This window comes from Perognathus longimembris, chromosome 13 (genome assembly GCF_023159225.1).
Source record: "Perognathus longimembris pacificus isolate PPM17 chromosome 13, ASM2315922v1, whole genome shotgun sequence".
NCBI classification, from domain to species: domain Eukaryota; kingdom Metazoa; phylum Chordata; class Mammalia; order Rodentia; family Heteromyidae; genus Perognathus; species Perognathus longimembris.
The window spans coordinates 6519911-6547698 of record NC_063173.1 but is presented as its reverse complement, the minus strand read 5'-3'; the positions used below and the strand labels follow the sequence as shown (position 1 = coordinate 6547698).

General features: G+C 42.7%; 1 protein-coding gene across 12 annotated transcripts in view; it reads left to right on the top strand.

The window, feature by feature from the left end:
- Dlg2 (discs large MAGUK scaffold protein 2) overlaps window positions 1-27788 on the top strand; it is a 1704707-nt gene that overhangs the window by 1482548 nt on the left and 194371 nt on the right. The window contains exon 1 of one of the 12 annotated variants that reach the window (XM_048360022.1): window positions 9256-9303. The exons of the other annotated variants lie outside the window; for them this stretch is intronic. The gene's annotated coding sequence lies outside the window, so the exon portion shown is untranslated. Of the gene's footprint in view, window positions 1-9255; window positions 9304-27788 lie in introns of those variants that run through there. 12 annotated transcript variants of the gene reach the window in all.

The window sequence follows — 27788 nt, the reverse complement described above, 5'->3', positions numbered from 1 at the left end:
TATAAAAAAAGCTTTCTTTTCCAATGGTATAACAGATGATTATGCCTTGTCATAAATACAAAGCAGCTATGATCCCCAGTATGGAGGCAATCTATTTATATGAAGCTTTATTGAGTGGCTCTGTGTGTTTCTCACTTAGCCTCTTCTTTCCTGGGGTTGCCATTTGAAACAATTCCTAACTCCTCCTAAATGTGCCTCATATGCAGAACATCTTTCACCCCAGACAGCAGGCGCTCCCAGAAGATGAGCTTCAAGCCATCTCTCAGACAGAACTCCCCCTAAAACTGCCCCCTGCCTTCCTTCCCCAGCCAGAACATGAAACCACAAAAATGGTGAGCTGGATCAAAACTATGACCTTGAAAAGAGCCTCGATAGAATGTAGCTGAAGACATCTATTTCCTGAAGAAAAAACATCATTAAATTTCCCTTTTATGTTAGATTATTGGATTTGCCAGGAGGCACATCATGAATACATAAATATTTTCCATTTCTCACCAAGTCTTTGGGAGTACTCTGGGTTTATTAGCAATATGTTAACGTTATAGACTGTTGTATTTAACTTCGCAATGAAACTGAATTTCTCTCTATAAGAGCATGGTAGGCCTTAAGTTCCCCAAGGTCCGCTGGCATCTGTTTAGAATGAGGGAAGTAATGCTTCTCTAAATTCCACTTAGCTTCCTACCAACCTGACACTGGAGGAGGCGATTATGCAGGGACCACCACACAGCAAACCCAGCTTCAAGGGGGTTTCTGCATATCCTTGTGAATTACATCCCTAAAACTGTGCTGCTTGTTAAACACCTGTTTGTAAGATTTCAGGGGGAGGTTTTTGGCAGTATTTGGGTTTAAAATCAAGGCCTTGGGCTTCCTAGACAGGTATACTACCCACTTGAACCATGCCCTGAGCACTTCCTTCCCTTGTTTTTGCTTTAGTAGTTTAGTAGGAGTAGTATAGTATTTTGTGCTAGTGCTCAGCTAGAACACAGGGTCTTTTTATCTCCATTGGCTTTTCACTCACAGCTAGTGTTCTAACTTTTGGACCATGTTTCCAGTTCTGGCTTTTTGCTGGTGTACTGCAGATTGTTCAAACTGTGAGCCTCAAGTATCAGCTGCCTGGATAACAAGGGTGACAGGCATGAACCACTAGCACCTGGTTGCCTTAGTTACTTTTGAGTTAGTCTTTTTTTTTTTTTTTTTTGGCTAATATCCACCAAGCCAGTCTGGAAGTCAATCCTCTTATTTATGTCTAAAGTGGATCTGGGTTGAGACAGAGTGTAGTACCATGTCTACCTTTTATGTTGAGATGGAGTCTTGCTATTTTTTTTGTTTTTGCCTGGCCCAGCTTTAAACTATGATCCTAGTGACCTCAGTCTCTTGTGTAGCTAAATTTACAGGCATGAGCTCCCTTCCCCAGCCCAAATGAGTGTGTTTTTGAAAGAATCAATTAGACCTAAATTAGTCAATAAGTAAAATCAAATAATTAATAAATTATTAATACACTATATTACATTGTATCATAAAGATATCATATTAGTTATAAAATAATAACACAGTATCAACATCAGTAATTGTTCTTAAATAGCTAAGCTTTACTGACTCTAAGTGGCAAATACTAGGCTGATGTTTTGAAGGCAGTAATGTAGCTATAAGCTTATCAAGTGTACAACTCTTATTTGTTTAATGGAGTAGCACAGGGAGAATGTGAAACCAGAGAGTTTACTAACTCTAGAGAATTAACTTAAAACCACAGAGTGTGGCCTTTGGCTAAATAGTGAGAATTGGGGTCCTTGAAGATGGTTTCTTGATTGGTGGGACTCCTTCCTGTTTCTGTAAGGTTGTGATGTCAAAGTATTACAGTATTCACGAATGCGCACTGTCCGTTCTTACATCCTCATTCCTTTGTAGCCCCCAGCCCCCATTTCCCTGTCAGGCAGGTTTTGGTTTCCCAGTTTATCCTCTCAACTGCAAGATGAAGAGACCACAAGCCTCTGATTGGCTGCTTTCCTACCAACCCACATCAATATGAGCTATTAGATTATAAACATCAGCAATGGGAAAGGGCAATTTATTATACATCTGTGTCATGAAGCTTTGTCATTAAAATGCTGTATCTAAGAAATGGTTTACAGCTATACAGAAAATCAAACAATTTTTTTTTATGTTTTTAAATTTTTCATTTAGAAAGACATGGCTAAAATGCTTATCAATGACTAACCCAGGGTAGTCATGTCTATTTTGTTTTATAATTTGTCTTTAAAAAGAAGCTCTTCTGCTTTTCTCCAATGAACATGTGGTTTACAAAAATAGCTTGTTTTATTTTGTTTTGACTTTGCTTCTAAAGAGCAATTTAATTTTCTGGTACAAGTTGCTTGGTTTCTGGCTTGACATCTGACAAATAAAGCACCATTGTTTTTCCTCTCAAGTGAAATGTTTAAATAGTCATGTGTTTGCTTAGCAGTGAATGAAAATTATACAAATAAGCAAATCGACATTACTATAAAGTATGCAGTTATTAGGGCACACAAAGTTTGCCAATCCAACCTTGCCTAGTTGAAAATCAAGGAAACACCACTGAATTGACTAGAATTTGCCAGATCTAGCTGGAAGTTCCATTGAATTGACTGCAACTGAGTTTCTCTATCATCTGCCCTGAGAATTGTGATGCTTTGTTCTTCAGCTCTTGGGGGATGGTAAAGACTGGTCAGAACTTTAAAGAACTTTGTGCCAATTTGAGGCATACCATCTATTTCAGCAGGTCATTCGAATGTGTGCCCAGCTCCTAGGGAGGAAGTATCCTGTGTCTACATAACTGAGCATGATTAATGCAGGGAGTCTGGGGGTTTCTTTTTCAGGAAGGTTGGGGTGACCACACAGTTGGTTGTAGTTTGAAATACATATTTCAGACACATCCATCTTTGTTTTCAGTTCATTAACTGCCACTTAAGTACCTCATTAAATTTGTCTGAAACATCCCTTTCTCATCTTCAGATCTGAACAGAAGTTTTCCAACATTAGAGTCATTTACAGAATAACTTCTGATATTACCCTTGATGGCAATGAGTGTCAAAATATCAAAATTTGAGCCTTCTAAATTTGCTTGGTGAGCGATTGAACCATGAGAAAGCTGAGCTTTACAGACTTGCATTCTCTCTTCTGGGTGGAGCTGTTCCTAACCTAAGCTTCACAACACTTGAGAGATCTTCATAGCCAAGTACTCTGTCAGTCATCTGCCTGGGAGTAACAAACACTCCGTCAGGCTCGTGCTATAGTAGGAAAGAACAAGGAACAGGACACCATTGTGTCCGCCACACTTTGATTCTGGGCAGGGCACCTGTGTAGTAGTACTATTTTGCAAATATGGACAGAAAGACTGGGGAAATCCCAGTTTCATTTTAAGTTAAACTACAGGAACCAAATGGGTTTGCAGGCACTGATTGCATTTCCCGGAGGATGACCTTGTGATTCAGATCTAAGCCAGGAGTGTTGCCCATGTAACGCAGGTCACTGCTCACAGTCAGATGTCTGTGCAGATGTGTGCGGGGATCTGTGTTGAGTCCTTCATGATTTATCAAAACCAGGCCATGGGAAACATTACACTGGGAGTGCCATTGTCCAAGACAAATCATCCTCATTCCCTGACTTAGGGAATTGTAACCCCTCTGTAAAACTCCTTAATAACAATGTTTTTAAGTTCAGGAAAAAGAAATATTATCACTGGATAAGACCAGTGGCACCTTTGCCAAATGAGCATCCAAACAATCACCAGGTGGTGTGAGAAATACTGTTGTGATACCATGTGATTAACACAGGCTGGGAAATTCAGGAGACTCCAGAGGCGGAGGGGTTTCGTAGGTTTAGAGGAATGAATAGAGTGGACAAAGAAGAAGCAAGGGCCATCTGTGCAGACACAGTGTGTTCTAGGAAGAAGTCCAGGAGAGGTTGTGAGGACAACAAAGCTGTGAAGGAGTTTTGTGCTTCGCAAAGAACATGGGCTTGAGTTCACAGGGACTCCATAATCAATTCTAATACAGGACAGATAAGATCAGACGAGCATTTTGTTTGTTTGTGTATATTTGGAGGTGTTCTGACTGTTGGGAGTCCTTCTAGGGGAATGGATTTTTTTTTTCTCTGCCCACTAAAGTATTAAGAGACAGGAAAATGTTTCAGGTAAACAGAGTATATTTATTTAGTAGTGACAGGAAAGCCATGAAAAGAACATAGCAAGACTCTCCATCCTGAGAGGACTGGAGTCCTCTCCAGGGCAATTATTTATTTAATTTTCCTGCCTTTAGAGCCGATTCTGCCCAATGCAATTTTCTTTCTTTTCTTTTCTTTTTTGCCGTTACTGTAAAGGTGATGTGCAGAGAGGTTGCAGTTACGTAAGTCAGGTAATGAGCACATTTCTTTATGAACAATGTCTCCTCTTCCCTCATTTTCTCCCAGGTTTTCCCTCCTGTCCACCCCATATCCCTGCGCAAGTTGTCTAGTTCCTTTTCAGCATAGTGTCTAGAGACTTTCACTGCTGCCTTTGTTCACCCTTTGTTCCACCTTTTCTGCCACCCCTTACTTTTCCCCAAACAGATAAACTTACATACAAGACAAAGGGCACAGAAAACCCAAACATTGACAAGGGAGAAAACAAAAACAAAAGGCAAAATAACATAAAACCTCTTATTTCTGTTTCTTGTAGTTCATTTCAATAAATATCATTTTATATGATTGTATGCGCATAGCTGTTGAGCCTTTGTGATCTTCTCCTGAGAATACCGTCCTTTGGTCTCACTGTGTGAATGCCTAGAGTCCTGTATAATTTATCATATCCAAGTGTATTTTTCAAATCATTTAGTGTGTATGTATACTTTTAAGTTGATAAGCACATTGTAGTTACAACAAATGAGGGAAACCATAGAGTCTATATTTCTTTGGGTCTGGCTCACTTCACTTAGCATGATTTTTTTTCCTAAGTCTTTCCTGTCCTTACAAATGAGGCAATGCCATTCTTTCTGATGGAAGCATAGAATTCCATTGTGTATATGTACCCCATTTTCTTGATCCACTCATCCATTGAAGGGCATCTCGGTTGGTTCCATATCTTGGCTATGGTAAACAAAGGTGCAATAAGCATAGTTGGGCTGGTGGCTTTACTGTGGCATTGTTTGTGGTCTATTGGGTAAATGCCCAGAAGTGGGGTTGCGGGGTCATAGGGGAGCTCTATGTTTAGTCTTTTGAGGAGCCTCCATACTGCTTTCCAGAGTGGTTGAGCACGTTTACACTCCCACCAGTTATTATATTGTGGGGCTTCTCCCGTATCTTCTCCCTTGCATTGATTGCTTGGTGGTTAATGCTTGGTGGTTTTTATTGGTTGAGCAGGCAGGCACCCAGGGCAGTATGGGAAGAAGTAGCATTTGAGCAGGAACTTGTGACATTATGGAAAGAACCAACTGAGCAGGAGCTTGAGGTACTAAGGAACAAGAAACGCCATGGAGGGACACATGTTATCTGACACATGTTAAGTCCACCACATTTTATCCCTATCTGCTTAACAGTTCCCTTTTCTCTCTTTCAGTTGATTTGGCTACTTCACTAATGAAAGGTTGCATAAAGGAGCAGGAACAAGTTTGAAGAGATTATATTCACCCAATGGTGACAGAGAGACATATTCAGACCAGGAAAGCATTTTGGGGATAAGACTTGATGGGATTTGAGACCTAAATGAAAGTGAAATCAAGATTTGAGTTTGCTGAAGAATCTAACTTAGATCATTCAAAGGTTTAAAATCCATAACTTGACCTACTATATAATAGTTCTGTGATGTCTGGCATTCATATGAACATTTTAGTTTTACAGATCATTTTCTTTTATCTCACTAAACATAGCATATATATATATATATGTATGTATTTAACAAATCATTGAACATTTTTTTAAGTATAAGTGATTTGAATAAGATTACAAGGCTGGACTTGGAAGGGAGACATGGAGACCAAGAGCCCACAGTCTTAGGCAGTCTTTAAGTCAAAGCATTAATCAGTTAGTTTTGTCCTGCACGGCTGCCCTCTCCCATCTTTTATTCTTCTATTTTTCATGGATGATATTAGAATCAGAAATACCTCTGAATCAAACAAGAAGAGAGCTTTGAGGAAGCCACAAAGAAATCTCTAGGGAGGAAAAGACAGCAATCAAAGAACAAAAGAGAGCAAAGTGACACGGAACAGCCCAGTCCTTCAACTGTGTAGTATTCCCACCACTCAGAGTCCTGAGGTGTCCACAGAGTTCCTGGTTTCCCTCACATCTAGTTACCCTGGGCAGTGAGAAGGGGTGAGTTCACCAGGGCCACAAATGGCAATCCCAGTGTACAGTAGCAGAATCACCTTACAATGGTGGGGAGTCACTGGTGTTCTGGAGACAGGAGCTTGGCAAGTAGCCAGGCCAGGCCTCTTGATCCATCTGCCTCCCAACTGACAGGATTCTAGACAGGCACTACCATAATTCCTTTCAGGCCATATTGGGGGTCAGGAAGAGTGCAAGACACCTATCTTAAATGAGACGGACACATATGGGCAGGCAGAGTGTTCATCTTTGGGGTTCATTATTGTTTCTAGGATCCAGAAAGGGCAAGAGTTTTAATTTGCTTATAAAAGCTTTCTGATTAGGCCAGGTGCAGGTGGTTCATGCCTGTAAACCTAGCTATTCAAAAGGCTGAGATCTGGAGGATAAAATCCTCAAGGCTCCATCTGCTGAATAGCCAGTAGAATCGCTGGGATAGTGTCTCAGTTGGGAGACACCAGCCTAGCAACAGCTTTGTGATTAAAATTTAAAAAAAAAAAATCTCCTCTTTGCACTGCTTCCTCCAAGGCAGACCCGACACCTCACAAAGTCTGCAGTAAGTGACTTCACCCTTGATAGCAGCTCACACTGTGGCTAGCTGACTTAGATATGGCGCTCATCACAATGACCATCTAGAAATTGTGATGATGTCGTTCTGCTCCTTCTAGGGGTTGGTTAATTATCTGCCTCCCCTCATGGCTAGTGGTGGGGGTGGGTGGTCATCAGCTTTTCTTCTCATTTGCAAGGAGGATGGGCAGATCCAGCGACTAATTATAAAATAAATGGGTTATGCACTGCTTTGAAAAGAAAAAAATATAATATGTTTTATCAATCTCAGAATAATTCATGTCAACATACCTTTATTCGGTTTTCTAGAAGTTGGGGAGACTCCCACAGTCCCATGAGGGCTGCCGTTCGGTTAGGTCAAATTAGAACTCATAGGGGTTGTCTCATCTTAAAGCCGAAAACCCTTTAAAAAGTTCAGTTTCCAAGCAAGATTCCCTCCCCTATTTTGATCTCTTTGTCACAATTTATTTCTGATGAACATCTTTACAATGAATTTTTAAAATAAAGAATTTGGGGCTGGGAATATGGCCTAGTGGTAGAGCTCTCGCCTCCTCATATACATGAAGCCCTGGGTTCGATTCCCCAGCACCACATATATAGAAAACAGCCAGAAGTGGCACTGTGGCTCAAGTGGCAGAGTCCTAGCCTTGAGCAAAAAGAAGCCAGGGACAGTGCTCAGGCCCTGAGCCCAAGGCCCAGGACTGGCAAAAAAAAAAAAAAAGAATTTGCACCAAAATGATTTCCTTTCTCAGCCGAACTATAGCGACAATTTGAGTTTGGGGCGAAACAGGGATTTCTAGCCTGTGCACATTAAGTTTTATAAATGAAAAATGAGGAGAATAAGTGGGTGGTTACCATAGTGACCACAACATCTATTTGAGTAGCAGCAGACAGGGCAGAGAAGCCCAGCAGGATGAAATTGATTGCCACAGTGATCAATAGTTGAGAGAGGAAATTAAAATGTCTGAGATCTGCTTATCAGGTGGCCAATCAGTACGTGAATAGCAATCTGTGCACCTTAACTTCAGAAAATACACAGCCTGGACAGGTCAAAGTAAGAGTCCCTTAGCATATTTGGGAAATGCATTTAGGAATGAATAAACCTTGATTTCCAAAATTTTAGCCATTTATACTGAGATACCAAGAAAAGCTTTCACCAGCAGGGTGTTGGAATTAGCTTTTCCTAGTTCAAAGAGATTTCATTCCTCAGACTGGAACCAAGTCTCTGGACTTGGTTCTATCTCCCAGAACAAGTTCAATTAGTGAAGTTTACCTCCTTACATCCTTCCTTTCCAGGAACCTTCCTCCGGGAGGCTGGTTTAAGCAGGCATTTCCTGACCTGCCCAAGCCTGCAGTTCCTCCCTCCCCCCAGCTCACTGAAGAATTAACAGGAGCCCTGAACAACTCTGTTTACTCTCTTCAGCATTTCCAAATAGGATTCCAGGCAGTGGAAATTAAAGCAAAATGAAGTACAGGTATAACCACGGCTTGCTGGGAGGGAAATGGAGGGGTGTAGTGTTGGGAATGGACAAACTTCCTTACAGCAGTCCCCACAGACAGCGCCCACCTGTTTTACAAAGCTAAGAAAGACCCTGTTAGCTGAGAAAGGGAAAACACCCAAACACAAAAAGGGAAGTGATTTGTTACTACGTTTGTTTGTTTGTGTATTGGGGGCTGGTACTGAGGATTGAACTCGGGGCCCATCCCTTAGCTTCTTCCCTCTCAAGGCTGGTGTGCTACCACTTGAGCCACAGCTCAGCTTCAGGTCGGGTGGCCTTGATGGTTCACTGAAGAGTTTCACCACTGGTCCTCCCTGGGCTTGCTTGGAACCCAGATCCTCAAACCTCCGTCTCCTGTGTTGCTAGGACGACAGGCATGAGCTAGCAGGGCCTGGCCTTGTTGCTACTGTTAAAAAGGAGAAATAAGAGAGTAGCCCCAAGTCAAGCACCAGAGGCTGAGATCTGAAGATCACAGTTCAAAGCCAGCCCAGGGCAGGAAACCTCTTAAGGCTCTTATCCCCAATTAACCACCAGAAAATGGCAAGTGGAGCCGTAGCTCAAAGTGGTAGAGCACTAGCCTTGAGCAAAAGGGCACAGGGACAGGGCACAGGCCCTAATTCAAGCCTTACAAAGAAAAAGAAACCCATAGTGCCCCTCAGTTCTGAGGCGGGCTCTTCCTGTGTTGGGAAGCACCTGCAGCTAGCTCTGCCCCGGGATTGAGGACTTGCCCTGCTGCTGGCAGGCTTCCTCCTAGGAGGCCTAGGCTGCCACTCAGAGGTTCAGGTGTGTGCTGGGGGGCGGGGCTCAGGAGCCACCACTGCACCAGGAGGAGGGAAGCCGGGCTGAACTTGGGGAGCTGCTGCCTGCTCTGCTACGCTGACAACCTCTGGGAACTGGCTGAGGTGCTGTGGTGAGATCCCTGCTGCTTTTTCTCAGACCCATATTCCTTTTGGGGGGAACGTTATGGCCGTGAAGAACAAAACGCAAAGGTGGTGGCAGATCCCCCCTTCCCTTCCTTCCTAAAGAAAGAAAAAAAAAAAGCTGTGCCTGCCATTTCTCAGCCTTCTCTGCTTAACAGACATCTTGCTCTGTGTTTGTGTCGGGAAACAAGAGTCAGTGAAGACGCCCCTTCTCCGCCCAAATCACACTCTGTGAGTTAATTCTCCACTGGCTTCCTCTGAGCGGATTGACTTTTGTTAGTGTGTGTATGGTGGGGAGGGGTGGGGAGGGGTGGGGAGGAGGAGGAGGGGAGAGATGAGAGAGAGAGGCTCAGGAATGTGAAGTGCTGGCGGCAGACTTGAATGCATAAATGAGTTCCAGAAGTGGCCCGACCCACATGGGTTCAGAGCAGACACTTGCTGAATGCAAGTCCCAGTTTCAACTAGAAGGCCCAGCTGCTGGGAGGCAGCCTGCCCAGCGCAGGCTTACCAGTCCCAAAGAACCTGACAGACTTGAATGTTGCCGCTCGCTTTCACCACACATAAGCTACGCAACCTTGAGAAACCCACCCAACCTCATGCCTTGGGTTTTGACATCTGTCAGATGGGAATTACATCAGCGACTTGGTATGTGTGTTTAGGAATGTGCATTTATGAAAAGCTAGATTCTTTATAGTCGCTGGGCCTCATGGTCGCCTTGTTAGGGGCGGGGGTGGGGGGGGTGTCGTTTAGTATTTGCAAAGGGTCATTGGTTAGCCGGCACAGCTTCGTGGCTAAGAATGGCATCTCAGATCATTTGGTGTGCGTTCAAGTACGTGCTTGGTGAAGCCCGCTTCCGCATCTGTGAAATGACAATCCATTTCTTAGACTTGTGAGGGTGCAAAAAAAGATGGTTATTCCGTCTAAAAGCCTTCAGTGCTGTGCCCAAAAGACTAATGTGATCAATTGCAGCCGTTAATAGGAGGCAGCTGTCTGACTCCGTAGGGCTCGACTTTTGGCTTCCTAGACTAAGTTAAACTCAGCGGTTTTAAGAGATGCGGGACCCACTTGTTTGTTTCCTTGCTTATTTGAGTGGTGCTGTGAACTCAGAGCTTTGTGATTACTGGGCAGGTGTTTTACCACCTCAGCCATACCTCCAGCCCAGCTTTGTGCTGGTTATTGTGCATATGGAGTCCTGTGAAGCTTTTCTGCCTGGGCTGGCTTTGAATTGTGATCTTGTAAATCTCAGCCTCCAGAGTAGCTGGGATTCTAAATGTTGACCACAGGCGCTCGCAAGAGTTCTACCAGATTCTGAGTATAGCTGCATGCATGTCACAGTCCCCGTATCTCCCTGGGGACAGGCTATCAATCAAAGGTTCAAACATGCTTTATGATAGACAAGACACTATATGTAATACATTTATAATATACACATTGGATTTTAAAATCCAAAACTGATTCTCAAGCCAGAAATGCATCTCACAGGCTCCCAGGATTACATTTCTTTACAGCCCAGGGGCTGCTTTGGTTTCCAGGGGGTTCTTTCATTTCTGAGGACAGAGAGATTTGAATTCAGGCACTTTCCACTGACTGTAAGAAAACTCTTCACCCACAGGGGGGCTGAAGGGCCACACTTTTAGGCACTTCTGATTTCTGTGTGATCTTTGAGAAGGAGTCTTAACCTGTATCGCCGCATTCTAATAGCAATTAGTATGCATCTGGCCATGCAACTGAGCACTTGGCAACCAGTTTGAAAACGAGCTCAGAGCCTCCTCACCCTGCCCCTGGGGTGAGAAAGTAGACTTGCAGGACTGGAGAAAATTGGATTGCCCTCAGACATGGGGGGGGGGGGGCGGGGGGGAGAGGGTGTGCCCTAGTTGGTACTTCCTTTCTTCTTTCCATAGCTGCATCCACCCCTCCTTGAAAACATGTATGGCCGTTCCTGGCTGAACTGGTATCTCTTTAACATGGAATAATTAATCACATGGGTTTTGGAATTACTTTGTTGATATTAGCTCACTAGGATAAGGGCAGGGACTGTGTCTCCTCACACTAGATGATTGGTTTGGATAATAGTTGGAGGCCTAGGAAAATGACATTGCAATAATTAGCTTTCCAGTACTCTTTCATTGATACAAAACCAAGTCTTTGTTGGTTATAAATATCTAGGGAAATGAAAAAGTAAAATGACTATCTTTACTAAAATTTTTACTTTTTTTTTTTTTTTACTAAAATAGCACAGTTAATACTGTTCTAGAATATTAGAAGCATCACGATTAAACTTTGGTTTTTCTAAACTAGTTTGAATAGCACTGACCTTCTTCTGTTTGTTGATCTTGTAACTTGGGATACTAAGTGTCTCCTGGAGAATTGTCATGCCCTGTTCTGACTTAGGATGGATGTTCAACCTTTTATCCTTTGCATTGTTGATGCTTGAATTCCTACCAGGGTTTCTTAATGGCAAGGTTTAGGCCAATGTCAAATTTGTTAGGACACCTAGATTATTTTTCATGCCTACCACTTTCTTCATGTATGGCAACAGGGCTGCCTCTAGTGAATTCCTCTGGATGTGAAACTAAGATTTCTCACCCGTGGCTCTGCCAGCATTTCCCTAACCAGCGGTTGCTCTGTAGTTTGTAGTCTCATTTATACTTCACACTTAAAGTTACTGCTTTTATTTCTGCTGTGCTTTCATTTTTGTTGCAAAGTTCCCCTTTGATTACTTTTTTGTAAAATGTCACTTGATAGAGATGGTTTAAAAAAAAGGCACACATTTGCTGTCTATGAATAAGCTAATAAAAGGAGCTGGTAACTATCACCCACAGCTCTGGGAAAGACTGACAAGGTGAGTTAGGGGTCATGATTCGCATATGTTGTTAGGTAGTAATTGGTGAATGAAAGTTTAATCTACTGTGAGTGAAATGTCTAGCTGAAATTTGAATTGTGCTGTGGGGACTGGTGTTACTTCATTAAGCCATGGTAATGGAAAGCCATACAGATTGAAACCATGCAAATATTAAAAAAAAATGCTTGTAAGTTGCTCAGTGATAAACATGTAGTGAATGAATCCAGGAACGTTTACATTCACACTGAGGTCAGTTTTGCGGCTTCCTTTGCTCTCTCCTATCTTTGTTTCTTCCTGCCCCTCTATTTCTGAAGTGTCTGAAATAGATGTTAAAGCACATCTTTTGAAATCGGGCTTTGAACAAGTCAGTGAACTCTGACACTGTTTTCTGGGCAGCTACTTTCTGCCTTATCAGACCTGTTGTTCCTTTCCTCAGCACCCAGTTCTCCACTTCTATAAACAAATCTAGCCGGTGCCAGTAGCTCACACCTATAATCCTAGCTACTCAGCCTGCTGAGACCTGGAGGGTTGAAGTTGGCAGCTAGCCTGGGTAGAAATGTCTATGAGAGTCCCTTCTCCATTTAACCAGCAAAATGCTGGATTGGAGCTGTAGCTCATGTGGTAGAGCACCAGACGTGAGCAAGAAATCCAAGTAGGAATGCAAAGCTCTGAAATTAAGCCTCCGTACTGACAGAAAAATTGTGATCTGCAGATTTATGCAGGGGCACTGCCCAGCTTTCTTAGGCTTCCAGGGAAAATTTTTGTCCTGCTCCTTCCCCTGGATAAGGGATCAGTATTTGAGAGAGGAGGCAGCTTGATTACTGGGATACTCTGAACCACTGGGGGAAAGGGTCTTGAGTTAGACAAACGGACTCAGTCCTCTTTTCTTTTTCCACTGTCCTAAAATCTAGCTTAAAGTAAAAAGATAATCGTAAATTTACCCTTTGATCTTGCAGAATTTACATGCCAAGATGGGCTACAAACCGTGGAGACATACACTGACTAGCATGCGGTGGTTAGCAGACATGGGTTCAAAATAGAATCTGTTACTTCCTGCTTCTGTGAGCTTCCCACATTATTTAATTGAGCATTTACTGGACCTCAGAGGCTCTCCGAACATCATTTCTATATCTGAAGATTATAGTAATTATCCCCTACGGTTTTTGAGTGTCTTGAAGATAAAGAATGCAGTGCATTTAATGTAATACCTGTGTAGACTAAAAGCTTGGGAAACAAAGATTTGACTTACTCATACATAATTCAGGTAGATGTGGCCCCGTTTTAAAAAGCAAAATTGTATTTATTTGGAAGCATTCAGAATGTCAAAACAGCTGCAACTTTTTTTTGCAATTAGAATGGTATTCATTTAACAGAACAATTATTTTGTATAAGCTGCATCTAAAACTTAAAAAAAACAAAACCTAGCAAACCATATATAACTTGTACTGTGAACCAAGAATTTGCTTTAACTTTCCGTGTTAGTTTACAGCCCCATACTGTACCAGGCAAGATGAATGGCTCTTGAAAGACCACTAGGACAGGACAATCTATAGACACGTTCACTAGTGTGTTAGCTATGCAAGAAGAGACAATGTGCACTTTTAAAACAAAGCTTACACAGCCTTACATTTCAGTGTTTCCTTTAAAAGGAATGAGTTGTGTGTCCGTGCTTTAAATGCAACAAGGAAAAAACCCACAGCAGAAGAGTCAACTTATTCATTGTTATTAACTTTTTCCTCTACCATCTCTTCCTTTACTCCATCTTTTCAGCCTGGACAACTCCCTTTGCAGCGGCATCTGGTTTTCCTTTAGCTTTGTAAACGGCAGTATCCTTTTTGCATTGGTCCTTAAGCTGAGCTTCCTTCTTTTCCTAAGGCTGTCTGCCATCCGCCCTAGGCTTGTTCCATCTCTCTCTCTCTCTCTCTCTCTCGCTCTCTCTCTCTCTCTCTCTCTCTCTCTCTCTCTCTCTCTCTCTCTCTCTCTCTCTCTCTGGCCAATGGGCAGGCAGGGTGTTCTTTGTTGATTTGGGGCTGATACTCAGAACAGGACAAGAAGAAGGCCTCTAGGGTATGTTGGAGTCCTTGGACATTTTAACCTTGGGAAGGATGTAGGGTTTAACTTTGGTTTCATACTAGAATTTATCCAACTTCTTAGCTTTAGGTTTTCCTTTCTCTTTAATGGACAGTCTTCCACACCTGTGAGTACTTCGTAGCATAGACTGAGAAGCTGACTTAAGCAAATGGGTGCTGCTGCTTGGCCTCTTCCTGCATAAAGAATATGTGTGACATTTTGCCTTTCTGCCTCTCCGGGTCTCCCTGGCCTACATTTACTTGTTGTTCCTAGGGATTCTGGTTCAGTAGTGCTGGAGTTGATCAGAGATGCCTGCCTTGTAAGTTTCCCAGATGGAGTTTGGGTGTGACTAAGAACTACCTACTATTCTAAAGTCCATTGTTGCCACAGCCTAAGACCAAAATTGGGTCTGGCTACACATGGACAGTAATGCGACCCTTACTTCCCACAGCTTGGAGGTGGCAGAGCTCCTTCAGTGTTGGAACCTGATGGTTAGAATGGAATAGCATTTTCTTGAGTCGCTGGGATTATAGATTCATGCCTATAAATTCAGCTCCTCAAGAGCTTGAGATCTTAGAATAATGACTTGAAGCCAGTAGAGGCACATAAACACAGAAGACTCTTATCCCCCAGTAGCCAGCAAAAAACTAGAAGTGGAAACTCGAGTGGTAGAGTGCCAGCTTTGGATGAACAGGCAATCTGGAGTGTAAGGCACTGTGTTCAAGCTCCAGTACAAGGACCAAGCAAAGACAGACAAAAAGCACCTTATTGTTCCTCATTCCTTTTCTTCCGTTGCCCTGCTTGCACATCTTTGCTAGTTGTGCTACATGTTCCGTGTATGTTTGACAAACAACTAACAATCTTAGAAGCCCACTTCTAAAACCTGACTTAAACCTTGTGTATCCCCAGAGTGAGTTGTCCATGTTGCACCCTAAAGCATTATCAAATTATTTGTTGTATTGCAAATTGTTTATGATCGGTCTGTCCTTCCAAAGGTAGGTACTGCATGTGTCTCTAGACTTTCTTGAAACAGATGGGTCACCGAAGGGGGTGGGTTAGTATAGTAGGTTTGAGAGCAAACCTGCTTTCACTCCCAAAGTGCTCTGCTATAACACACAATAATGAGAACGTCACACCTGACCCCTGCAGGATTCTAAAGGGCAGCTAAGAAGGTAGCCTTAACTTTTGATTCAGCAGATTCCACCTGCCGCCCCCTGATACATCGCTGGATTTACTCTGATAGCAGAATAGAAGTAGATGATATTACATCATCCATTTGGAGGGTATTTCTCCAAAGAAAGGGAGCCAAACAGTGCTGTGGGGTGGGTTTTCTTTCCTCCTCACGTTTGATAGGCAGACACTGTAATCAGCTGTTGTGATAGCTATAATCAATTAGCTTGTGGGGTGTTTTCCCTCCATCTGCACTAATTGAACAGTTGCTTTTGTTTTTATTTTTGTTCCCCCCACTTTCCTCATTCTCCCACTCCCTGTCAAACCATGTAACAAAGCCCGCTGTTCCTTTTTGTCTAGCATCTTCTTTTAGGATGTGGTGCTTACCCATTCCTCTCCAGGCAGATTTGTTTATACACTAATTTCTAGGAGTTCTGTTTATTTCAAACCACATTTGCTACTGCAAAAGTAAAAACAAAAGTTTAAATCATCTCGGCGGGAATGATTTAAGTGTGAAATGGCGGAGAATGGCTTTTGCACAGTGTGCATTGGTGTGGATGCTGTTGGGGGCAAATTATGTCCCTTTGTAGCTTCAAGGGAAGAAAAATCTAGAATGTTTTCATGTTGAGAGCTGCACTGTACTTCCTTGAAGAAAAGAATAGGAGCTTAGCTTCATTTCAATGAAGTTGTATAAGTGTGAGTGTAAGATTTAGTGAAATCAAGAGGGGAGAGGTGTTGAGTAATGGAAATATTTAAGCTTCTTTTGAAGCTGAGATTTCTCTTGAATAAATCACAATAGAGGGATTTTTTTTAATAGGAATCCTACAGACAGGGTTGGCAGAGTATCTGAGTTTGGCAAGCGTTTCAGTAACACTTGCATAAACCTACACAATCTTGAGTCCTACACGAGAGCCAAAAGGAAAGTAAGACCTAGAACCTGTCTTCTACTAGACTAGAAGGAACTTATACCAAAACAGGCTTATAAGGAGCCAAGAACGAGAAAGCATGAAAGACGATGTAAGACAAGTTTATGTGGTGGGGCAAAAGGAAAGAAAACATTCCTTTCCCAGAACTTCCTGCTCTAAAGACCTTGACCTCTGGCTCTTAAGATTTCGATCTTCAAAACAGTCATGAAAACGAATAAATTCTTTTGGGAGCTACATTTTCAAGAACATTTGATTTAAAAGACTTCATGCATGCTAAGTCATAGGCTATTCTACCGTTCTTCTATTAAAATGAAGCACAGCCATCTCTTGTATCCATGAGGGAGTGGGTATAGGACATGTCACAGATAGCGCTATCAATGGATGCTCAAGTCTATGCAAAACATCAGTAGTGTTTTCATATGACAAATGGCAGGCCTCCTGTGTCCTTCAGGTTTTGTTTGCATTTTAACTAATATGTATTTGCATAATGTTTCAACACATGCAAACAGCATGCCTTGATCAAATTCACCTTCTTTATATCCGCCCTTTCCCTCCCTGCCCCCAACCTCTAATCTTCATTCTACACACAGGTCCATGTTTCTAAGGTTGCACACGTGAGAGGGCAGGCTGCACTTGTCTTCTTGTACCTGGCAGAATATCTCACACGGTATCCCCCAGTTCATCAATTTTGCTGCCAATAACAGGAGTCATGCTTCTTTATGGTTGAGTAATATTTTTGTATGAGTGTGCATTCACCAGGTCTTCTGTATCCACTCATCAATAATGAGCCTCTGGGCTAATTCTGTATCTTAGCTATTACTAATGTGCTACAATAAACATTGGCATGCAGTGATCTTTTTGGTACACTGATTTTCGTTCTTTTGGATCTATAGTCCAAAGTGATATATATATGAGAGGTGTGTTGTGTGTGTGTGTGCATGCGTGTGCATGGATGCCTGTGTGTGTGACAGTCCTGTGGCTTGAACTCAGAGCCTAAGGCTAACACTCTACCACTTGAGGCACAGCTCCACTTCCAGCTTTTTAGTGCTTAACTGGAAATAGGAGACTCCTGGACTTTCCTACCCAGGATGGCTTTGAACAGCGATCGTCAGATCTCAGCCTCCTGAGTGGCTAGGATTACAGGTGTGAACCACGGGCACCCAGCTTCTATCTATTTCTAAATCACGTCTTATCACTTAACAATACTTGCTGCAATATAAATGCTTTGTAAGTAGTCACACTGTACTGTTTAGGGAATGATAACAAGGAAAAAAAATCTGTACACCTTTAATTCAATTTTAATATTCCCAATATTTTCAGCCCACATTTTGTTGCCTCCGTGGAAGCAATCCAGGGATATGTGGATAACTGTATATCTAAGACTACTCAGCTATAGATGGATATTTATCACTACTTCCTTATACAATGTAATGAAGGACCCTGATAGACAGAAAATTGAGTAACTAGAATTCTACTGGTGAGTCGGGGAAGATGGCGCTGAAGGGAGGAGACCTCACCCGCGATCCCAGCCCCAGGACTTGCTGCCAGGGCTGCTCGCTGTCAGTTTCAATGACTCTCCATCCTTGTTTCTGTGCTTGAGGACTGGACTATGGAAATATTGATATGCACTTTTCTTCTGTTGATACTTAAACCAAGAACTTGAACTAATGAACAGCAAACCAAGAAAAACAAAGCTGTACTCTCCAGCTTCTGGAGCTGGAACTCCCGTGGAGTAGGAGAATGGACTCAGCGGATCACTAGGAGGTGCCAGGCGCCACAGGCTGGTAAAACTGAGAAAGCATGACCTCCAGCCTTCCAGGGCTTACAATCTGGCTAGGGTGTGACTGCAATGGAATGCCATCAGTATTTGGGGGGCCTTCTCGGCTCCTAAGGGGAAAGGACCCTTCACTCAGCTGGATGAGATGAAGAGAGAAGGAAAAGGAATGCCAAGGCTGAGCTGTGAAGTATTGAGAAGTCAGCCCTGAGGGGAAGGAGAAAGGAACAGGGAGTAGGAAAATAGACTGGCAATGGCAATGGTTGCACTACTTGGACCTTAGTTGAGTATTTGGTGGGGCCTAGAATGTTCCAGAGAGCCCAGATCACAGGAGGATTTTACATCCAGTTGGATTTTGATGTTTTTTTTTTTTTTACTCTGTAGGCAGTAAAGCCAGTTCAGTGATTTTTTTTTAAAGCAAGATAAATGTTTAAATTCAGTCTTATAATTCATCATTCATATAATCTTATTTACTTAGTAAGAAGTACTTAATCTCTGGTAGGGTCAGTTTGCTTGTCTCTGAAGTGGCTATGAGGTCTACTGCATAGGAGAAGATGACTAATCAAGTGGAGTATGAATATGGAGAGTGAGGTGTATCATCTTCTCACTCTGCCTTTTTTTTTCCTTAGGCCATTTTTTTTCCCTTCATCTTCTGTGCATCTGTCTTACTCCTCCACTTAAGGTGTGCTTTCTTTATTTCTCCTCTTCTCTCTTTTATGAAATGAATTCTAATATACCGATTCTAAGTATATCGATCACCCCCGATCTCCTGCCGTACCTCCTCAGTGCTGGGATTACAGGTGTAGGCTGCTCTGCTCAACTCCTCTTCTCTTTACTTTTAATCTTCCCATGGTTCTAAACTGACATTTGTAGTATTTGCATAGTTACTTTTGTATTTCTTGCTTAAACTTTTTAGTATACTTTTTACTTTATGCTATACTATACTATATACTTGATACTTTTTAGTATTTGCATAGATACATTTGTGTTTCCTGTCCTTAAGCAGCCGTTTTCTGTTCTGTTAAGAAATTGCCTAGGAATCGGGTTGCTTTGGATACATGACCTTACCTTAGGTCAAACATCTACCAGATGCACACAACATTGACCTTGGAGTATACTTGCAGGTCCACTCTGGCAGCCTCCTCTACACTTGGTCATCTAAAGATAAATTATCTGATGCCCCACTCAAAAGACATCTGTGTTCCAAGCTACCTGGTTCCTGGCACCTTCTCAAGGGTTCTGCAAGCAATCCACGTCCTGGGCAGAAAACAGGCAGAGGTTTACCAATGGTACTCGTACCACATTACAGAAGAGAATTTTCAAACATGGGTCTTGCAATTTATTCAGCTCTCATTTTAAAAGTACATTTCCTAATGCCTATTAAAAACTGCAGTAAAAGTTGAGTGAGCAGAACTGGAACATTCACTTCTGAAAAATGCATTCCTCATACCATTCTTCCTATGACTTGTTAAATAACCTTCTGGCACAGTCTTCAAATCCTCCCCTGGCCTGGTTTCAATCATTTTGCTCTTTCTTCTGCTACCTATCATGTGAGGATGGGAACCCTACATTCACTGTGTTTTTCTGGGCTTCTCCTGAAAGTTGTTCTCATGTCTACCTCCAAGGGGTTTTCTCCTCGTGTTCGTCGATTCCAGAAATCTGCCCTTAGAAACTGTACCCATTCTTCAAAATTGCAATGCACTATTTATACTGGCTGACTGGTGAGAATTGAAGTTGCTTTCTACTGAGGTAGTGTAACTTAGGGGAAAACTGAATCCTGATCTGAAATACCAGGGCTCAAACTCTTGCCTAGGAATGAGGTCTTTGACCACTCTTTAGAGGATGACTTTATCAGTAAAAGATAAGGGATTGACATGGAAGGCATGGGAAACCTTCCTGGAAGTTGTACGATTACCTGCCTAACGTATTGCCTTATCTTTCCTCTTCCGTGTTAATTCCATTTTCATGTGGACACTTAAGAATACATATGTACAAGTGGAATGTGCTCTTCTCAGCCAGGGCTTCTTCCCGCGTGCAGACTCACCGGGCCTTCCTGTCAAATGCTGCTTCTGAAAACCCCTCTGCTCCTGGGCTTTGTTTTTGTCTTGTTCGGAGTTTGTGCTTTGGTTTTGACCTCGGGGTCTTGCCCTCTGGCTTAGCTTCTTCACGCAAAGCTGGCACCTTATCACTGCACCACACCTGCACTTGGAGATTGTGTCTTGGACTTGTACCCTGATTGGCTTTGAACCGTGATCCTCAGATCTCAGCCTTCTGAGCAGCGCAGATGACCGGTGAGAGCCACCCATGCCAGGCGGCTGCTGTGATTTTTATAAAGCTTTCCCAGCTGTTTCTGCCAATTTGCACCCATTGATTGCCAAGGCTCCCGGCAAACCTTTGCACGAAGCCGAGCGGTGGAAACGCTCATGCCCTTGTTTGCACTCTCTGACTAAAGTGTAGACATGGTTTTCGCCTCGCCGTTCCAACCCAGTCTCCAATTGTGTTTTTCTCAGCCTATAACTGTCCTCACAATTGCAAGCCTGGCTGGCTGGGTACTTATCTTGGCCACACACAGATAGTAGTTATCGTGGGGTGTCAAGTGCCATTATTGCAGAATAAACATAAAAATTACCAGGAAAATTCATGCAACTGCCACAGGGTGAAGTCAAGTGCCCCTCTTGATAAGCAAGCAAGTCACAGGCATCTGCCTGTGACCTGGGAAGACCTCCCTTTTCTTCCTTCCTTCTTCCTTCCCTCTTCCTTTCTCTTCCTTCCTTCTTTTCTTCCTTTTTTTTTTCATAAATGATGCCACAGAGGCATCCAATGGAAGAGAAACTCTGGAGACTTCCACCATGCATTGCCTCTACTAACCAGTGTTCATAGCACGCACAGATGCTGACCAACATAGACCATCCTTAAGCCTTATCCCAACAGTTTATCCATGATGTGTGTACGTGCTGGTACTGGGGCTTCAGCTCAGAGCCCGGGCACTGCTGCTTGGCTTTTTCACTCAAGGCTAACACTCTACCATTTAAGCTACAGCCCCACTTTTGAGCTTTTGGGTGGTCAATTTGAGATAAGAATCTCACAGACTTTCCTGCCTGGGTTGATTTTGAACCACAATTCTGAGATCTCAACCTCCTAAGTAGCTAGGATTACAGATATGAGTCACCTGGCATAATCTGATATCTTTACCTTTGATGAATGGTCATCCATTTCTCTTGTTCTCCATGTGTTAACAAGACAAGAATATATATATATATATAATATATATATATATTGAATTTCATATGGCACTTTGAATGTTCAGTGACTTAGAGGTCCTAGTTTTCCAGTCAGGCGAGCTCAGGTTCTGGCTATGTGGGCTCTAAGGTATGTCACCTAAACACCAGGTTTTGTACTTGTCAAAAGAAGCTGACAGAAGAAATGAGGTACCCCCCACTGCTTAGTGCAGACACTCACATACAGTTACTTGTTCCTAAGTATTAGTTACATTTATTAGTATTACAAATGGTAGTTATTAACTTGTTTTACTCTGACTTTATCAATATGTCGCATTTCAGTTTTGTCTTGTTTCTAGTGCTGTGGTAATTTTAGTTTCATTTCCGTGGTATATCCACAAAGCCCTCAGCAAAACAAACATCTCCATGGCTGAGCTACAGACATAATCTTGTACCAGTTCCAAGCTCGGAGTAGGTCACCCAGGCCCACAAATACAAATTTCTTATATGAATTGTGTGTCAAGGGGCTTCTGACTTGCCCTTTCTCTCCTTCCAAACGCTCCTTCTCTGCGGTCCTAAAACTTACTCGTGTTATCACTTAGGATGATCCTGCGACTATCAGTCTCCTGCGTCCTGTTGACAAGAGGAAAAGTACCTTGAAAACTCAATCTGTTTAACTCATTGCTGATTTGTGTGTGTTGAACAACATGGTGCCTCGCATTGACACACCCCGTGTTCTTTCTCACTTTCGCGAGCCTGTGACCTTTCCCCCTTTTCTCTAAAGCCATTCTCAGAGCCCCCCCAGAGCCCCCAACAGAGACCAATAGAGAAGCATGCCAATCTAAAAACAGCAGAATAAAGCTAGGAAAAACTTGGGAAAGAGAACGTGGCAGGGGGGGGGAAAGAGGGAGGAGGTAACAAATAGTACAAGAAATGTACCCATGGCCTAACATATGACACTGTAACCCCTCTGTACATCACTTTGACAATAAATAAGTAAATCTTATTTTAAAATAAAAAGAGAACATGGCCTGATTTTTAAACTATCCTCTCAGTGACTACCTACTGAAGTTTAGAGCCTTCTTTCTCCTGTCACTTATCTAAGAAGGTCAGGGATCATGGCTATATTCCAAGTGACTTATCTAAGAAGGTCAGGGATCATGGATCTATTCCAAGTGACTTTTAGGAAATTGAGTCCAGATGTATTTGCTCCCAAGGACCTGTGTCAGTAGCAAATGTGAAGAGTGAAGGTTCACCTTCCAAAGCAGAAGCCAAGACAATTATGTAACCTGAAGTTCCCTGCAGTAAACAAAACCTGCAGATGCTTGAGGAGCTACATTAAACTCCTGACTTTGCCTTTCTGCCGCTAAGCATTATTGGTAATCTAAAGACTGGTACTAACTCTGCCACTAAGCATTATTGGTAATCTAAAGACTGTTACTAACACCAGGGTAGTAATTGTAGTAATTTCCAATGAAACACTGTATTCATCTTGCAGCCAGTGTGATTTAAAAGTCTGCCCAGATTAGCTGGCCAGAAAGGAAGCTGAGGTTAAGCTGAATTTTTACAATGTGGTTTGCTGCTTAATGAGCAATCTCATTAAAAAAAATAATAAGTCTTTTGCAAATTTTGGCCTTAGGCACTTTTATTTCAGAAATCCTTTTTTTCTGTCTCGTGAAGCTTTGTTTCTTAAGGAATGACATGGTCAAGATTGGGATCAAGGATGAAGATAAGAGAAGGAATATTATTTTACCTACAGGGAACTAGGCAGTGATTGAGTATGTACTGCATGGCATGTGTTCTGTTTATATTCTTCCAATAAATCATTGGGGGAAGCTTGGGAAATGGTCACCAGCAGCCTCTTATTAGACATGATGAAAATTAGACCTCAACAGGAAATCATTTGTCCAGGCTTTTTCCATTAGTAACAAAGCTGTCAGGCCCTCGGCCATGATCCAAAGAGAATACAGCCTTGGATAGTGACCTACCACGCAGTTTTTTCTCTCAGCACTAGGTTCCAAAATTCATCAAATAATAATTCTAAAATAGATCCTTCAATCAAGCTGATGGCTCATGCCTGCAATCCTAGCTAGTCAGGAGTGGGCAATCAGAGGATGATGGTTCAAAGGCAGCCAGAGAAAGAAAGTATGAGAAATTCCTGTCTCCAATTAGCCACCAGGAAGCCAGAAGTGGAGGTGAAGCTCACGTGGTAGAGCAACATCTAAGGACAGCACCCAGACCCTGAGTTCAATCCCTAGTACCTCCAAATAAATAAATAAAAGTTCCTTAAGTCTTCAGATTCTAAGCTTAGGTGGCAATAAAATTGTATTACTGCTCTAAGGACATACATTGTTCTGCAAAACAAAAGCAGAGCAATTGCAAAATAGGTCATTTTTGACTATCAAACACAAGTGTTTGTGAATAGATAAGGCCGCTATTTGAAAGAAATTTGTGATCAAATTAACTTGAAAATGATCCCCAGAGTTCTAGCCTTGTTTGGTGGCTTCACACCTTGCCTAGGTTACATAACTGTCTTTCTGTTTACAGTCAGAGCTCAAGCTGCTGATATTCGCCCTATCAGATGTTAGTTAGGAATTCACAATGCCTCTGTTTCTTTTCAGGATGTGGCCCAGTGATTCTTGCCCAAAGTAACATGTCTTGCTATTTCATTTCTGCCCTGCAAATACTAAGAATCAGCTAGGTGTCACACGCCATCTTTGTAGTTAATGCTTTGTGCTCTTAGAGTTAGTCTCACAAAAAAATCTCTAGTGCCACAATGGACTTTCTAAAGATCTCTGGGTCGAGGTCAGGAACTTCAGATACCGAAAAAGCAGCAAAAGTATAGATCTAATAATGATCATAATTGATCTTTATTAGTACCTGGCACATATTTGCAAAGTACTAGTAAACACTTGTATATGCATCTCACAATAGTCATAACTGCCCTGAGATAGAATGCAATTAGAATCATACCATCTTACAGATGAGAAGCCTATGACTTAAAAACGTTATTGCATAGTTTGCTCAAGATCCTAAAACTACCAAGTATCGAAGATAGGACTGTAGGTTTCCCAGTAGCTAAAATAACAGGCCAGCGTCCAGCTCTTCATAGTAGAGGGAGTCTCATGAACTTTACTTCCCAAGCTACCCTCAAACTGTGATCTCAATGAGCGCAGCCCCCCTAGAAGCTAGGAATCCAAGTGTGAAGGAACCACTGGCGCTGGATCAAAGCCCAAACTATGCTCTGCCTTCAGGAAAATTCCATTCTGTTGGGGTCAATGAAGATTGAGTTATGATTAGATATGGTTTCTTCTTGCAAGGCACAGCTTCTGCCCTCAAGGAACTCACATTCTGGTCAAAGACAGATACAGAGAAAGGAACTCCAGTGGACAACTGGTTGTTTTGTCATCTAGGAAACATATAGATACATAAGATACAGGCACTTGCAGGGAGCTTGTTCTAGAGTTCAGCAGCCTGCACTTTAGCCCCATCTTTTCTTCCCTTTATAATGCTCTCAGGTAGATCATTAGCTCCTAGAGAGCTGTTTCTCTGTTATTTAAAATGGAAATGAGACTAATCATAGCTACTCAGGAGGCTGAGATCTGAGGATCATGGTTTGAAACCAGCCTAGACAGGAAAGTCTATGAGACTCTTATCTTCAATTAATCACAGAAAAAAAAAACAAAACCAGAAGTGATGCTGCGACTCAAGAGGTAGAATGCTAGCCTTGAGGAAAAGGAACTCAGGGGACAGCTGCCATGCCCAGAGTTCAAGCCCCAGCACGTGCAAAAAAAACTTTTTAATTAAATTGAAGGGAAATGCAAGCATAGTCTATATCATGGGAGGAGTTAGGGGATTAAATGGTAAATCTATGCAGAATCTCCTTGTTTACATTTGGGGCTCAGTATTTGTAACTCAATGCACATTGATCCTATGGCTCAGAGGAAATGTTAATGGTGGCATCGCTGACTTCAGCCTTACATCTTTTCTGCCAAACGAACTCAGGACATCTCATGCTACCGCCAACTTCACTTAGATAGAACGCAAAAACACTTCACTTCAGCGGCTACCCTGCTCTATCTGGGGGTCCACTCGCCACTCCGGGAGGTACCGAGCTGGAAGTGCAGGGGAGGTGGTACCGCACATGTCAACGGAAAGGAAACTGGAGGATGCAGGTTCTCTTCCTCATCCCTTGGGTAGAAAGTTCTGAATTGGGTTCTGTGTGTTCCTCGGAAGGCCCTGATTGCACACAACAGGACTCGCTTCAAACCATCCATCAAACCTTCCTCTCCTCCCTCGTTCCCTCTCCCTGGTTCCTCGCTCTTCTTCCCCGGGATCACTGCTCAACATGACCCACCATCTGGCTCTGCTTTCCACAGCATCTTCAGAAGTGGAGGAATTACAAGTTACTTAGGAGGCTTCCAGAGGTGTCATCTAAAAACAACCTTTTTAGGAGGGTTGACGTAGAAAAGACAGATAACTTAGAATGTAAAAATAAGTTGCTGACTTCAAATAACCATATTTTATATGTACCATCCTGTTAAAGTGTGTGTGTGTGTGTGTGTGTATGCGCGTGTGTGCGCGCACGCGCCAGTGCTTTATTGCCTCCTGCTCTTGGGTGGCTTTTTCGGCTCAAGACCGGTGCTCTACCACTTGTTAGCTGTACAACTCCAGTTCTGCTGGTTAGTTGGAAACAAGCCTCACAGATCTACCTGCCCCAATTGGTTTCAAACCTCAATCTTCAAATCTGTCCCCTCAGTAGCACGTATTACAGGTGTGAGCTACCAGCACCTGACTCCATTCCATTCATGTTCGATATTAAACATTGACAATTTAAGTACTTAGGTTAATATAGTCTCAGGGGAGCACCAGTGGTTCATGCTTGTACGGTATTCCTAGCTACATAGGAGGCTGAGATCTGAGGATCATGGTTCGAAGCCAGACTAGACAGGAAAGTCTGGGAAACTTTTATCACCAAAAAAAGCAGGAAGTGGCGCTGTGGTTCAAGTGGAAGCCTTGAGCAAAAACAGCTCAAGGTCAGCACCCAAGCCCAGGAAAAAAAATCCCCACGACTCGTTTAATGAATGGTGAATAAGTAAATAAATGTCTTGTTTTGTTTCCTTATTATTTATTTATTTGATCTTCAGGATTTTAGTCTAGATTGATTATAGGGCCTTGGTGATGTGTTAAGACAGATTCCCTATATCAATTATATGTGATCTTTGTTGTAGATACACTTCTGGTATACACAGGTAATGAACTTTTACCAGTCAAAGTCATTGGGTTAAAAGGCAAGGACATGTGGGTTTCCTAGGGCCATAGACACAGTTAATCTTGTCTGCGGGATGCTTACACAGTGTGATATACAATAGGGATAATGTATTTTCCCCACTAGGACAAGATTAATGCATCATTACATTATCCTTGATAGTGCATTTGGGAAGGACTGTTAATTCCTTACCAACAGTGTATTTGCTTTCTTTCTATTACCTCGTCTAAGAATGCTTGTGTGAATTACAGGTGGCGGGGGGGGGGGGGTGGTGGTTTATTTAGCAAATCTAATCTGTTAGTATCTCTTCCTGCTGCAGGTATAGAAACCTAAAGTAACTTGAAACTTCTAAATGTTAATGCTTTCGTTGACCTTGATTGGTCCGTGAAAGTCAGCTTCAGTAAGGGGAAATTTCACCTGCACCTACAAGACAGAAATCAGAAGATCTCTAGCGTCAGTGTGACACAGAGGAATTAGCACTGTCAAGGAGTCTAGCCCAGCAGTGTGGGGTGGCCTAGCTCCCCTGCCCCTGCTCACGCCTGGCTTCCTCCACTGCGGGACTTGAACGCTGCCCTCCAAGTCTCCTAGTTTACCTATCATGACAGGCAGCACTCATGGGGCTGTGTCACACTCACGGTAGTAGAACTTTAGCGCCATGCTAGGAACACCTTGTTCATGAGATAGGTCCAGTTCGATCGTCTCCTGATAGCTAAGATTCACAAAAGTTAAAGAAAATTGAAGTGCACACCATTATTAAGTAAAGACATTTGACATTACACATGCTAGATCTTTACCGTGTATATGTATGTGTGTGTGTGTGTGTGTGTGTGTGTGTATACACACACGTACTAGGTGGTGAACTCAGGGCCTGGGCACTCGCACTTAGCTTTATACTCCAGGATAACACTCCGCCCCCTGACCTACAGCTGCACTTGCAGCATTTGTGCTGGTAAATTCATCCCAGGGCCTTTCCCGGTCAGGCTGGCTTTGTGCTCTGATCCTCAGATCTCATCCTCCCGAGAAGCTAGGACGAAACGCGTCAGCCACCCACACTTCACACCTTTAAACTATGATTAACTGCTAATCCAGTCATCCTGGAATGAACTGCCTGCGTAAGAGGAGGTGGGTTAAAAAAAAAAGCGCTGCCGTCATTTTTCAAGTGAACACGGAGTCTGCAAAGGTGCTAAGCCCCTGGCAGGGTCAGAC